Source organism: Scleropages formosus, chromosome 25 (assembly GCF_900964775.1).
Source record: "Scleropages formosus chromosome 25, fSclFor1.1, whole genome shotgun sequence".
NCBI lineage: Eukaryota > Metazoa > Chordata > Actinopteri > Osteoglossiformes > Osteoglossidae > Scleropages > Scleropages formosus.
Window position 1 is genome coordinate 14218352 of NC_041830.1, and position 15476 is coordinate 14233827.

The following is a 15476-nucleotide window of genomic DNA, read 5'->3' on the forward strand; positions in this document are numbered from 1 at the left end:
ATACCTGCAGCAGTGTACTCTGAGCTGCCATGGAGAAGGATGTTTGATAGTGTGTTAAATGGCAAGAGGAAGAGTGACGATTTCTGTACGGATGTTCAGTGGGAGGGGCCCAATAGACCCGCATAAGCCCCTTGACAGCCTAGTTAAACCGGAGCATCTCTATCAAAGTGGATCTGCGCACGTCACGACAAAGAGAGCTCTTTGGCGGGCCCCCATGCGTGTGTTGAGTGCCATGGCGCAGTGCCGTCACCAGCGGGAAAGTACTTTCGCACACGTGCCCACACACACACGCTTCATTCAGAAAGGGAGCCGTAGGAGGCGGTGAAAAGGAGCGAGGGGGAGGGCGTTGACATCCGTCTCCTGATATAATTGCTGGGAAGCGTCGGCAAACTTCCGACGCAGCTACCTGGCCCATATGTTGCCGTTTCTGCGCAGAAGTACATCCTCATCTAATAATATCCGCCTTCTGCTCCCCCTCTGTGTGAACAACAAATGGTTAGAGCGCAGAATGTCTATTACTTAAAATGACTGAGTAGCTCCTGTGCTGCACTGAAATATCCGTGTCCTTCAGTGAGCGTTGACCTGAAACCCATCTTTTGTGTTCGAGGAAAGCGTACGTGCAAGAAAACCCCGAGGAGCTGGACAGCGTGACCACGTTTAATACATCCGTTTACTGTAGCGCGCTCCGTCTCGTTGGGTATGTTGCCGAAATCGTCTTTGCCAAATGCAGAGAGCCCTGCCTCCAGCTAGCGATTCAAGTAGCCTGAGAGAACGATTGGCTGCCTTCCTAGGTTGAGAAACCCGGGACAGCCTTAGCTTGTTCCCTGACTCAATTAAACATGGCTGACACCCGATCTGGGAGAGGGACACCTGGAGGATACCTGCACGCTGCTCTCGGCGGCTGGCGAAGAGCCCAGGATGGGTGGGAGGGAATGAAGGGGATGGTGGAAAGGGAGTCAGCAGACTGCTCTGTCATGCTGCCAGCGTGTTTTGCGGCTGCCGTTAACCCCTAAGGACGGGGGACAGAGGAGTCACAGCCTGGGATGGGCTTCAGGACTTGAATCTTAGTCCTCCAGTCATTGGGTAGCAATGCAAACTCTGGTTCTGCTGCAGATGCAGGGTGTGGACTCTTCAAGGGTGCTGGGTGAGGCTACCGCAGGACTCCAGTTTAAACTTGTTCACTTTTGATGTTACCCCATTGCAGACAGCTGCCCCCGCAGTTTCTCCGCCGTGTTTGTAAAACGCTTACCCTCCCTTATCTATTTGAAGCCATGAAATAGACCATCCAAGGTGTCCTAAACAGAGGTACTTTGGTATTCCAGAGATTACCAAGGTAAGACAGTGGAGTACAAATAAGATATAAATGAATACCCTATAGTGAATGAGTAATTAAAGAATAATTAAAAGTAAATCATAATGATGAAAAGTAAATAATGGTCTAATTATGGAAAAAGTACACTCGGCGCGCTTCGTAATTCACCTAACCATTACATCACAAATACTCCACTTATTACTGCTTAATATAGTCATGTAGCGGCAGTTGCTGCTTTACAGTACAGTTTAGAGCTATACTTCTGTCATCAAAGGACTTTGGTTTAAATCCCAGCTCCAGCTGTAATACCCTTAATGAAATTATTCACCCTGAATTACTCTAGTAAAATTATGTAGCTATAGAAATGGGTAAATAACAGATTTGTGTACGAACCTCACATTTTAAGTTCATTTTGATAAAATCAGCAAAATAAAAATCCCAATTTTCCCCGTTTCCTGTAGCCTTGGTGTTCAAAATGCAACATGTCAAATAATTCCTGACACAACGCAAAACGGAATAGTTTTAATGCTTTCTGGCTAATTTTTCTTTGAGCTGAACGAGTAATATTTAATGACATTAAGAAGACGCGCTCAAAATTTCTTTCAACTGAATTATTTTCCAGCTAAATCTAATTAGGACAAATTGAAAACAATTATATTCCTACGGTGCTGCCATTACTTGCCTGAAATTATTCCGCAGTATGTTGAGAGGAATTAGGTATAATGCTGTCTTTTAATGCACCAAACACAATGAAGAAACAGGCAATTATCAGGCGTAACCTTGAATTTTCATAGAATAGTACTCTGTGTTGATTTGCATTTTGAATTAATTAAAATGGCGCACTGCTAACCATGAAAGCTTTTATATAATTGTTTCATGAATGTGGGAGGTGAGGAATGGATTAGAAAAACTATTCTTAATGTCGTGTGAGTTAACCCGCTTCTCGCATTCTGCACCTGAACCAAAGTTTTTTTTTTTTTTTTTTGGGGTGACAAATGACAAATTCCTAAGATTTCCCAAATGCAATTATGGCAGAATCACTGAGAGTGAATTCAGTGCTGAGTTTAGTATACCGTATAATTATATTTAAAAAATTCTTTCAGATCCGTATTTAGACATGTATATTTATAATCTGTTACTCTATAATTATGTAGGTGTGAATATAGGCTTGCAGTTCAGTTTTAATCATATTTTATGCCCAGAAGGGATTCAGACATTCAACATTAGACCTTTTGGAAACGGAGAAAATCACAACAAACCAGGACGATTGAAAGAAAGTCCTCTGATGTTTGACCGGTTTCTTGGTGCGGAGACTAGAGCTGTCAGTCGTCAAAGTACAAATTTCTCTTGATGGGAGGACATTGTGGGTGTGTTTTATGATTATGCTGATTAGCTGGATGAGGCATTTACAGTGGAGAGTCTTCCAGCATGACACAAAGGTAGCTGGTGTGGTTTGCTCATGGGAGGAAGTCTGAGGGCTCAGTGATTGAAGGATAGGGTCTGGATTGCTGGTACCCTGACGGTTGCAAATGGTTGACGATACTGAGATGCTGCAGCCCGACGGGTGTGGTTGCGGTACCGAGCCCGGTTTCACACTGAACGAGGTGGTAGAGGACAGCTCAACTTTGTGTGAAATATGAACTCAAATTCGTAGCTCGAATACGAGCCATGGAAGACATTCTTCATATTATCTACAAGTACAGTATTTTTTTTTCCTGCTTGTTTTGTGGTCACTCCAGAAACAAAAACACTTACAAATTTAGATACTTGGTCACAACACTAAATTCCGACACGTTCCTCCAGTTCCTCTCCAGCAAGAGGAGAATTGGTTGAGGCTTGTAGAGATTCAGTTGCTGGGCCTTCGGTTGACAGGTGGACCCTCTTGCATCCACTGCCAATGTCCATGAATACTGGCTCCTGGCCACGTCCTGGACACTGAATGTCACCACAAGAAGAATCCGACAGTTTATGAGCACCTTGACAAGCAAGAGGAGTAAAAGGGGGAAGCAAAAATAAAGCAGCAAATTAATCTGCTAAAAGCCTCTCAGTGATATTGCCCTCTAGCCATGGTTTGGTTCCAACTGACTCCCATCAATTCATTTCACCCAGAATGCAATTTAGTGAGAAGGAGGGCTATTCATTTTGTGAAAGAACCTTCTAGAATTCTTCCCTGCTTCTTGCCTCCACATCGGTGTCCTGGGTTCTTGGTCTGTGATAAAAAGTGTGCTACTAGCAGGCTTGTCATTATGTCCCCTCCGTCCCTCGTCTGTCCCGTGTTTCCTTCACTTTCTCCTCCTGGCCGTTTTGTTGAGTCACTGTACTCGTTTCCTTAAAAGGTTTGGCAGCTGTACGGAAAGATGACCTCGCACCTTTCGCTTTGATTTACTCCTTCCTCCACTTCCTCACACCATTACTCGTGAGGTTTGTTGCGTAAAGCATGATGGGGTGCGCCATGGTGGGGCCAGGTTCTTAAGGTTAAGCATTTATCCGTCCAAGTCACGCAGACCAGGTTTGTTCTAGTAAGAGAGACCAGACAGTGGTTAGTGGCTAGAACCATTAGCATGCAATTGATGAACTAGGGTTTAAATGAATGTTTGGAAGACTAACCTACCCAATGCTTTAGTACCCTTGATCAAGGTAGCTACCCTGAATTACTCCAGTCAGAATTACCCAGCTTTTATAAAGGTAAATCATTGCAAGTAGTTTCAGAGAAACAGCATTACATAAATTCATGAAAATGAGACTATTAATTGTCAGTATCAAAAAAGCCAAACCTAAATGGATAAATGTCACCTGCTTAAACAAAGATAAAATGGAAAATACTTCTGCCACCTTTTCCTGTTGTGAAAAGCAGTGTCGCCCAACTGAAACGGCTCAGGAGTCTTTTGATGTCAGCTAAGTAATTGCTCTAAATTCTCCGTGACCAACAGTGCCTTCAAAAAATCTCCCAGTGGCACCTGGAAGAATCTCTAAGATAATGAGTTTGTCCCTTTAATATCGTTTCGGGAGGAAGTCTTAATCAAGGTGAGCTTCTGCTATACTTTCCCTCTTTTCATAAGTCCGCATGAAGGGGGACAAATCTGCTCCACCAGAACTTCCCACTGTGAGCCCTACTGCTTTCTGGACCATGTTTTAAATGGGATATCTAAAAGTTCAAACGTTTTACACCGATTTTCTTTCTGCAGTCCTATTTAATAATAAATGCATGGAGACAGCTGGGAGGCGGCCTGCCGTCCTTCGACACGACAAGTTTACTAATGCTCCGCGAATTGTTTTTGCGTGATTTTTCATGGTTGTTGGCTCTGGGAGAGGGGCAGATTTGGTTGTGCTATTTTAAGAAGTGTGACCTTTCTTGTCCCATGAGGCAGATAATCTTCACTTCAAAAACCCCTTCCATATTTTTTTTTTTTTTTTTTAAACCCGAGCGTTTTTGCTGCCAACCCACCGCCCTGGAGATCAAAGCACCTGAGTCGCCAGGTGACTGCGTGGGGGGGACCCTCTGCTTTGATTCCCACCTGTCTAGGGACGGAGAGTGGCCTCTGATTCGTCTACATCACTCCTTCCTCCTTCACAGGCTGGACAAATAGCTCTGTGGACCAACCACCCCATATAAAAAAAAAAGACTCTTTCCCCTTAATCAGGTGCCAAAGTCATCAAAACAGTGGTCATATGGCACCTGCGTTAGATAATCCCAGAAGCAAACTTTGATCCCAACTCACCCTGCCAGCTGCATTCTGGGAGTTGACTAAATTCCACCCAGGAGGTGGGTTTCTTTTCCCTGGCCAATGTTCTGCTCACCTTGTTCAATAGCACGCTCTAATCCTCTTCAGCTTCACATTACAGGTCTGGTTCTTGAGATCATAAGGTTGTGGTGATGAAGTCTTTGCCCCACCTGTCCCGATGCGTACCGGCACAACTGCGGAGTATGATGGGTAATCTGTTTTATGAACTCAAGCAGGAAACACCTGCTCTTGGATAATCTTTGAGTTGAAAGTAGTAGACACTGTGAGCCAACTTTGTGATGCTCTTGATGATACCGGTGCACTGAAGTAAATCTCTTCCAGGTCAAAGAGCTTAGCAGGAAGTCTGTGGCAGGAAGCGACTAGTCCTAGACGTTCAGATAACACTAACGGATGCAATGTGTTACAAAAGCTGGCCAGTCAAGTGCCAGCAAAAGTGATGAATCTTTCAGCTTGTTTAGAAAATTCAGACTTTTCATTTTATGAGAAGAGACCGCTCAAAACGTGTTTCACGCTGCTGTGAGCTCAGCCGGAAAATGCCCTGGCGGCCATCGTGAGCATACGTCAGTATGCAAACATGTTAAATCAGGGTAGGGGTGTGCGCGGTGAAGGCCGTAATGACAAACGGGAGCCTCGTTCATCTGCCCAGCGGTTGATGCTCCATAGGATCCGACGCAAATTCAGTCCTTCTGACAATGGTCATCACATATGTTTATTACACACTTCCCTACACACCCCCTACATGCTTTGAGTGTTTGTCTGACGTTGCTATGGAACAGCCCAATGGTGAGTGTTGAGATATGTCTGAGCCTCTTGTGCGGCTTAAGAGGAATGATGAAAGCGGACAACGGAAGGGTAAGAAAGGAATGCCCGTTGGAAGAGCATGATCCCCGGCCGGAAAATCAAGACGGATTTCCTTTGGATTGGCAGTCTTCCTTAATTGGGACTCCTTAATGAGTCGTGTCGGGTCCCGTTGCATCCCAGGTGACTGCTGCTAGCCAGCTGTCAGCACGTAATTAAATCCTAACGACTAAATCATGGCCTGTGAGTTCCGACACCCCAGACTGGCACGTGGGAACACCCGGACCTGGGGGGGCTTCCTCTCATTTCGTTTCAGATTTTGAAGCAGAGAGGATCATTCTGGGTGGGAATCGGCATTCCGGTTTTTATTTTCATTTGTGTTGGTCTTCGTTTTCCACAGGAACCGAAAACATCTTACGTGTTGACTTCCCGCTGCGTGAGACACTTCCTGGATACCGCCGCGGCCTCCTCGTTTGGGAAATGAACTCCAGTGAAATAATCAGCTCTGGAAGTCAGAACGGTGAGCATGTCTGCAGTACAAAGGATAATCCAGTGGGGAGAAAGCCGAAAACGAACCGCCAAGTGCACATTCCCCCCAGTCGGTCATCCATGTTAATGATCTGGCAGTCCTTCAGCGTATTTCAATCTAGGTCTCCGGCGATGACCGAAGCTGATTAATTCCAGGGCGAATGAGCTGTAGATTTGTGAGCGCACTTTGGTCTTTTTGGAACTGCTGTTTTCGGATGTGTTAGGATGACCGATGTACTTAATTTTTCCGCCCCCTTGAGTGCATCGCTTCCAAATGTCCCATTTCCTTAGAGCACAGATGAGGCCGACTCGTTGCGGGGAGATTAAGATGTGTTGGCACAATCTGCCCTGACAAAATGGGACACGGGTCGGAAAGGTATTAAACAAAAATAGGTTGATTAATATTTTTCGCATTCTTTAACATGTTGCCCAGTGCTACAACTTGGCTGACAGTATGACAGCAGCTAATAAAAATTGATTACAGCCATTTGGACTTGAGTTAAACGGACATGGCGGTTTGTGGTTACTGTCTGTATGAGTGTCCTTGTGGAGTTAGGCAGAGCGGTGGATCGGTACTTGTCCGGAATCGAAAAAGTACACGGAAAACGCAAAGAACGAGTATGTTTCCTCTGAAACACACGGCCTTCATGAGTCCGCATGCTGTCCACACAGGTTGACCCTGTGAGATTTTGAGGGGACCTTGGTCACCTTATTCGGAGAATCTCAAAACAGCAGAGTTAGTTTCTGTAGTCTGAGACATGGAGTGGAATGGATGAATAATGAGCACAATTTGGCTCAATGAGGCTGTTTTTGACTGGACTTGCTTTTGATCAAGGTCAGGTCACACAAGTTCCCTGGTGGCGCTGATTGACATGTGAACAAACATCCGCTTCATTGAAAGTACTGGAACCATAATCTCCAGCGCATGCTCCATGAAGGAGAGGCTCTCATCAGGTCTCCTACAGTCCCGTGATACTGAGATCACTGGTGGTGGTCACATCTTCTCCAGACATCCTGCCTTCCTCATTCTCTTAGCATTCTCCAGCCCAGTGCCCTTCTGACTAATGCACAGCTAGAGCTCGGCACCCTTCCAGAAGAGAATTGAACACAGGCCCGCTTTCTTAAAAGTTCTTGCCATCGTTTTAGCCCGGTGCCAATTATTCGTTAGCGTTCACCTGTCGAACCCATTAATACCATCGTAAGTCTGTACCAAACATTGTAATTATGTTTGGCTTGCCTTACCAATAAATATTTTACTCCTCCTGCAGGTACATAATCATAACAGCGTTCACTGCATGGGGTAGGAAATTAAGGGACCAAAGGGAGGGGTATGAGCTCCGCTTTTCGAAATGATTCCTGTTTTCTGGAGCTCTTCAGCGGAACGGGCGACACAGTCAAACTCCATTATCCTCAACTTCAGCCTGGGACTGTTTTCAAGTTTAACCTTTTAACACGGAGCCTCAGGGAAGCACATCGCAAGATTCTCCAACGGTCTTTCCTTTAGAGGACCACGTAATAACGGAACCATTGGAACTGCGGTCGGATTTAATGGCAGCCATTCACGCATCGGGTATTGGCAGATCCTTTTGTTGTTTTCTTTGTCGAGCTTGTCCATCGGTGTCTCACTGGGTGTTCTAGACAAGCGTGTGACATTAGGAACGAGGCTCATGTTCGTGAAGGATAGATGTGGTTTCTCTAGCAGTGACAATGGTGTGTTTTCCCCGCTTATGTGTCATTAACTTAGTTGAAATGGACATAATTAAAAAATAAGCAACCATGGCAACGCTCTTTTCCTGTGAAGCGTTAGGAATGCCTTTTTTAATGTGAGCACCATTTGGCTAATGGGTTAGGCCTCCATCAGTTTGGGCTCCTGGTAACAACATCTAAAGGGCTGTGATGTGGAGGAAGTCGTCCGGATTGCACAATGGCTGAGGTTAGTGCCTTTTTGAAACTTTTCCACGGTTGTCCTTGGTTTCTGGCCGTATTTTGCACTGTGATGCATAATTTTATTTTCATTTTACAGGTGGTCTTCAACTTACTACGCACATGATGTACAATAACCAGGACTTAGGGCGACCACCCCATTAACCTTATATTGTATAATGTGACGTTTTGTCGTAACGTCCAACACCGACCACTCCGTTTGCTGTATCGTGACATTGACTGCCCCCGTATGTTACTATTTGATCTCCGTCAGCTTTTGTTAACAGATCCTTTTGTTTCGTATTACATTTTTACTTATTTTTTACACAATATCTATTAAGCGAAAAAGGCGTTCTAGTCCTGCAGAAAAGAAAAAGCGAAAGAAAACCGACTTAGAAATGAAAGTGGTTTACTGTATATTCTATATTTAACATGAATTTGTAAAAACATGCAACAAAGCATTTTTATAGAACATAACGTTCGTGCGTGTTAATTTTTGATATATCGTTATGGTTTACTTAATACGGTATAAGGGGGTTTTCGATTTACGACCGTCGACTTGATGAGGCTGTCAAAACGGAACGTCGCTGTAGGTCGAGGAGCGCTTGCGCTTCAGGTTGGTGATAACGCTGTGCTACAGCATGAAGCACACGGGACGACCGAAGTGACAGATCTTCACACACCTCCCCGTCTCCCTGCACTGCAGCTGCGGAGACCTCCCAGTTTCGGTTCACTTGCGCTCTAAACAAGTTAATTAGTTGCGTAATTGGACTGATCCGAACCCCAGCTCTGAACGGCCAGCAGAGCCGCGCGTTCCGCCGCTGTCCTCAGATGAGCCGTAAACCAGGAAATGGGGACGGATCTGCCCATCGAGGCATATAATAAGGGGCTGTTGAGGGTCCAGGAGGGAAACGAGCGTGTGTGCCGGACCTCGGAGTCCAACAGTGAGGCCTGCAAGCGGTTGAGGTTTCAGTCACACGATGCAGCTCTGTGGTCGTCTGGAATCTGAGCGGTCGGCCCTCGTCGTTTACGTTTGAAAGGACGACCATCGACTTCTTTCGTTTCATAGCTTCGGCCGTCACTCGTCTTGTGCAAATCCCTCCGTCCTCCATATAAGTGTTTTAGATAATGACATGTTCTGTTAGCTATTACTGAAGATTAGATACCTTGTAATAAGCCTTCTGAAAGACCGATGCCAGCGGCGCTATGGGTGAACCGCTGTTTTCTGACACACGACGGGACCCGTGTGACTGCTTGTTCGCCATATACTGCCATTACTTTCATCCACGCTTTCATCCAGAATGACTCATTTCCAGACTTAAATCAGGGCAGCAGATGGCGTAGTGGTTACAGCTGCTTTTCGCGCAACTCCGGTTCCTTTATGACTGCACCGCCTGGCGACCAGATTGAGCTCCACGCCGCGTCGTTCAAAGAGCAACGGAACCGTATGGCTTCCGTAGCCTCAGCAGCGGCGGTTTCAGGGGAATTTTACACAGGTCGGAACCCCTCGCTGAGACTGACAGCTCATTTGTTCATGGCATAATCACAACAAGCAGCAATTAACAGCCAGCTGTTCTCCTCCCCTGGATCGGCTGTGTTGAGGTTTGCGTCCCTTTCCCGCGGGCCAGGTACGGGACTGCAGCGGGGTGGGGCGGGGGTTCATCTACGTGTCATTCATCCGCACGCAGTCAATCCGCTCGGTTTCTCTAGGCCTGGGCTTCCAGCAAGGCTATGGAAGCATCCTTCGTAATTTGATTGTCCAGCATTTTAGCATATAGAGCTGGGGGTTCGACATCACTGTGCTGTTCATTGGAAAAGGCATCCGTTGAACGGTCCGTGAGTGATGAGCGGACCGATTTCCCAAGGGAACCCTTCTGGTCTTTTGCCGGGGCTTTGGCAGCATGGATACACACTCCTTACCGCACATACTATGCTCCAAACAAGAAGGTAGCCTGGGGAACAGCAGGGGGTGCAGCTGTTAATCACCTTTTCTAGCTAGAATCCACCTTCTTCGGTAGTACCCTTAAGCAAGGTACCAACTCTGAATTACTTCGGTAGAAATTACCCTGAATTCAATGGGTTCACCACAAAGCCGTTGGAGGCAGCAGGCGGTGCGTCGGCTACTTAGGACTTCGGACTCGGAGGTTGCAGGTTTGAATCTCGCCCGCCTGCCACGGTACTTCTGTTCAAGGTACCAATCCTAAATTACTGCAGCAGAAACTACCCAGCAGTGTAAATGAGTAAATCACTTTGAGTTACACCTCAGGCCTCCTGGGGTTTTCTCGGTGTCACGAGCCGGATATTTGTGCGTTCCGCATCAGGGTTTGCGAGAACGTCACGTTTCTCAAGGGCCGTCTTCCGAATGCCTTGTCTGGGAAGGAGAGGATGTGATGTAATCGAGATTCAAAATAGACCATTTTTGCCTTCTTTGTCCTTCTCCCTGCGCTTCCTCTCGGCGAGTTCTTTCGCTCGCAAGTACACGCCTACGCAACGCCGGCCGTGCCGTCGCGAGGGAGAGCGGAGACGCTCGCTGTTCCGGGAGCGTGGCGGTGCTAGCCGCTTTCGGCAGCTGAGTTTCATAATTCACAGATGGACACGTTTCTTCTTTTGGGAAGAAGTGGGTGATTCAGGCCTGTTGCCCCGCGATCACGTTGCTGCCTTGATTTTATTATTATTATTATTATTATTATTACACTGATTTTTATTTATGCATTTATCTGCCACTTTTCTCCAAAGCGACTTCTACTGTTAGGTTTCCACACCAGCTACTAATAGCTCACCCTTTTTTTTTTTTTTTTTTTTTTTACTGTATTAGGTCAGGGTAAATACCTCGATCGATGGTCACAACGTGCAAACGTGGGGCCTTTGAGTGGAAGGCAACGGTTCTAACCACTACGCTCCCTGCTGGTCGGTGGGGGGAGGTGCAGGCAAACAGTTCACATCCCTGCACCGCCAACGCATTCACTTGAGTCGCTCTGCTTCCCATCAACCACCACGGCGTTGTTGTGCTCCCCTCCCTTTCTGCCTATAATTAGGCTACTGCGGTGTACAAGCAGCCTCCAGTTCCTATCTCTGGAGCTTCATTAAAATCCCTCTTCCTAAGCACTCTGCCTTATCCCCTCCATTCAACCCAGAAATAAAATCAACCTTGTTTGCAGCCAAAAATTGGGCCCGATAATTGCCGCCTTTGAACATGAATTCACTCCCTTCCTATAAAGATCTTGGCATGGTAATTACGTTTAAACATAGTTTTGAGGTATCAGGCAGATTCTTTTTAAATATACCGTTAATTTGATGATGTCTACTAGACAGCTAGCAGTGAAATGTTCCACCAACACTAATATATTTAATTTTTTCTTTTTTTTTTGCACATTATTCCAGACTGACACAACGCTTTATGATTCAGACCTCTGCATGTCCTCCGCAGGTACGGGGGCCCCGAATAGAGTCGTTCCTTTTTTATTTTGTGAAGTGACAGATTATTGATTATACATTTCTGCTTTAGAGTATTTTCATCCTCGGAGGCCCTTTGAGAGAATGCAACGGGCAGCAATTCAAAGCTGGATGTAGAAGCTCATTAGCGATATTCACTCAGCCATTAAGCCCCCTGTGTTTAAAAGATGGATTGGGATTTTTTTGATTAAAGTCACACTGTAAAGGGGGCACTCGCCCAAAGTAATGCAATTTTTTTTATTTTTTATTTATTTATTTTTTTTTTAAAAATAGTCTGTTTACAGTCTCAAGTTCCGAAAAAAGTCAAAGCGGGCGGCGGACCAAAGCATGACTCGGGGACAGGCTTGAGGTCAGAGGTCACCTGGGAGTCCCCACATGTGGGCGCTAATATTTACATGCCACCAGCCCCCACTCCCACCGGACAAACACTATAAAAAGATGCACTTGTTCATTTTATTTGAGTCATTTTGCTGACCTTTTCATCCACGGCAACATAAATGATATGAAATACAAAGCCTCATCTAGAAACGATACAAAAAATAAAACCAGATATGGAGAGCAAGCAAAAACTCCATAAATAAATCGAGGGAGAGCGCTGCTCTTGCGGTTAATCTAATCACCAAAAAGCAAGCAGAAGGAATACAATTACAGCAGTTACTGATCTATACAGTCTGATCTCTGTACTTGAGCCTAAAGAGATTAGCCGTGTTCACCGTGACCCTGTGAGATGCTTGTCTGATGACCGAAAGCCATACAGTGGATGAGAGGTCCTTTAGCCATGGTGACAGACCGAGATGGAAAAGGCCGAAGCCTGGCGGAATCGCCATGGAGATGGGGGCGGGGCTCGCGGCCGGGCTGTGCCATTCGGACGACTCGGGCGAGATCTCAGATCTCGGCTTCTGGGGAACTCCTCTCCTGCCCCCGTAGCCTTGAGTAAAGTGCTTACCCTGATTTGCTCCAGTTAAAAGTACCCTGCTGTATAGAAAGGTAAATCGCTGTAATTGGCTAAAACATTGTAATTTTCTTTGGGGAAACGTATCAGCTAAACAAATGTAAATGTGACGACACAAAGTTCCGAAAGTCCTCTATTCCTTTCAGGCTCTAAAGGCACAACGAAAGACACAAAAAAAGTGCAAAGCTGGTTTATTATGGTTTATTTCCATGTTCAGCAATCACCAGTCAAACTGGATGAAGCATTTCTGACAGAATGATGTCATACTCAAAAATAATTTAATTATCTTATTGGCCGAAGTGTTTTAAAAAAAAAAAAAAAAAAAGTCTGAATCCACTATGTGAAGTCCCGTAATTACAAAGCAGTAACTATTAAATTACTTTCACGGTTTAATGTCTTCCTTCCCATTAAGCTTCACAGATAATGCTACGCTGCTGTTACTACAAATAATTATTCATTCTCACTACTTTCTTTTTTTTTTTTAAAGTTTATTGCTCTTTCGGTAAAATGGTTTTGTCGGCTATTGAAATAATTTTCTGGAAAATGAAACAAATTTTGAAAAGTTTTTTTTTTTTTTTTTTTTTTTTTTTTTTTTTTCCCCCCCCTTTAATACTTTTGGCACATTCTATTGCTGTATTCTTGTGCCTACTCCCATAAGGAGATTTGAAAACCCAAGTTTCATAAGCATTTATGAAGCCGACATCTTAATAGGCAAATTATAATGATACACTTGCAACTTTGCTGTGATTTACCTAGTAACACAGCAGGGTAATTCTTACTATAACAGTTCAGGGTAGCTCTCTTACTCAAGGGCACTGCAGCAGCGGTGGGGGGCCTGTACTCGCTCCTTCGAAGGGCGGCTGTATCCTGTACTTTACGAGTAGGTAAAACCATAGTATGGGGAGGGGAGGCTTCTGTTGCTGTATAAGATGGGTGTTAACGGGGTGAAGGTCTGTGAATAGAAGAGGCTTCTCGGTTGGAGCCGGATCTCCCGTGATGCGCCATTTGCTCGGCGATTAGCGGGTACGGGTGCCCCTTAATCCGCCCAAATGCCAAGCTGGGTGCGAGCGCTGAACATGCCGCCTGCGGGCGGAACCGCCCAGTCGCCTGAATGTCACCGGTGACAACGTCCGTGGGCTAAGTGGAGACCAAGGTTAAGGGTTCAAAGGTCACACGCTAAATGCTTCATGGCCCAAAGCACCTCCACATGTGAACGTTTTAATTAATTTTAACATGCTAGATTTACCAAACTGCTGATGTGGCCCATCTGGAAACCCTTAACCCCATAGAATTACGCAGCCTACAGCTCGACCCGTTCATTCAGCCAGTTCGGTGTTCAAATACACTGTAATATTCGCTCCCAAGATAAACCCTCCATCCTCTGGTTTCTGTTCCGCTTCTCTTTCATGCTAGTAGTTAACAAATAATTGTGTGCAATTTCTCGAAAATAACCACTGACTCGCAGCGTATTATTAATATTTCACGGCGTGCTGCCGCGCGCTTTCATTTTATCGATCTTGTTTGCTTCTTGAGGCTGTTGCGTGAGCAGCTCTTGCAAGCCAGCCGTGGCGTGAGGGGCTCCCCGTGACTGGGGTCCAGGGTGGCAGAGGGACGGCTACCCTCTTGGGCACCGTGGCCCCCGATGGAGCACGCACCAGCGAGCGCAGGGCCCAGGACGGTTACGGGCAGGAACAAAGGGGCGGGAGGTCGACCCTTCTGGTTGGGCCGGATCACACACGGTTAGCTTCCACGTCAGGTCGGGCGCATCTCCCCCGATTACATCTGCCGCCATTAATATTTAGCTGCGGCATCAGCCAGAGTTGCGATGTGTCGAGATACGCGCGTGTTTTGCGAGAGCACGGCTCTTATCTCCGTTCCTGCTGCATGCGGCCGATGGTGTTTGTGAGAGGCGGTTTCCACCCGGAATCGAATTAACGTGAATTCATCAGTCCCCCGCCATGTGACAGCATGTCTCGCTGAGCAGGATCCCATCTGCTGGCTCCCTGGAGACTGGGAAGAGATGCTCCTGGTATGAGCGCGGCCTTACGAATGGGAGGTCTGGGGATGTGACGCGACATCGGGGGGCTTGACACGCAGAGCGCTTGAGGTTCTCGCGGGGGGAGGCGATGGGGGGGTAGAGGATGGCGGAGAGGCGCCAGCTGCGGCGCGACGGTGGCGAGGCCTCGGCGAATAAGGAGGAGAATCCCATCTCGACAAGCTGCATGATGGGAGCAGCAGGTGGTATAGCGTTAGAGCCACCGCCTCTAAATTACATAGGTGCCAGGTTCAAATCCCATCTGCTGCTGCAGTATCATAGATCAAGGTAATTATCTCATAGTCCTGCAGTAGAAAAAAAAATCCAACTGTATAAATGGGTAAATAATTGTAAGCAGCTTAGTATTATGACTTGCTTTGTGGTGTGTGTGGGTATGTGTTGGGAGCTGAACATACACCCAGGTGGTGTCATTTTGGACACCGATTCTTCACTTTGGCCTACTAACGCTCAGTGATGATGGCGAGATGAGGTGGAGCCTGCGCCATCGCTGCCGTTCCCAGCCTGAGCGCCGACTTGGCCGACTCGTCCGTAATCCTACCGCTGCAGATCAGGGATCAACCTTTCATTGACCCGACAGAGGGTAAAAATCCAATTCCGAATATGCTTGCTCTCCGTTTTTAGTGCGGGACAGGATAGGACAGAAGTTATTGATATCCTGATTGATATGCGCTGTGGATAAAACCGATCGGGATGCCAGATAAAGCAGGACGT

The 15476-nt window shown here is 46.3% G+C and overlaps 1 protein-coding gene across 1 annotated transcript in view; it reads left to right on the plus strand.

The window, feature by feature from the left end:
- Nucleotides 1-6354: 6354 nt before the first annotated feature.
- Nucleotides 6355-15476, plus strand: part of LOC108921597 (receptor-type tyrosine-protein phosphatase S-like) — a 182902-nt gene continuing 173780 nt past the window's right edge. The window contains exon 1 of the mRNA XM_029249118.1: nucleotides 6355-6373. The gene's annotated coding sequence lies outside the window, so the exon portion shown is untranslated. The remainder of the gene's footprint in view (nucleotides 6374-15476) is intronic.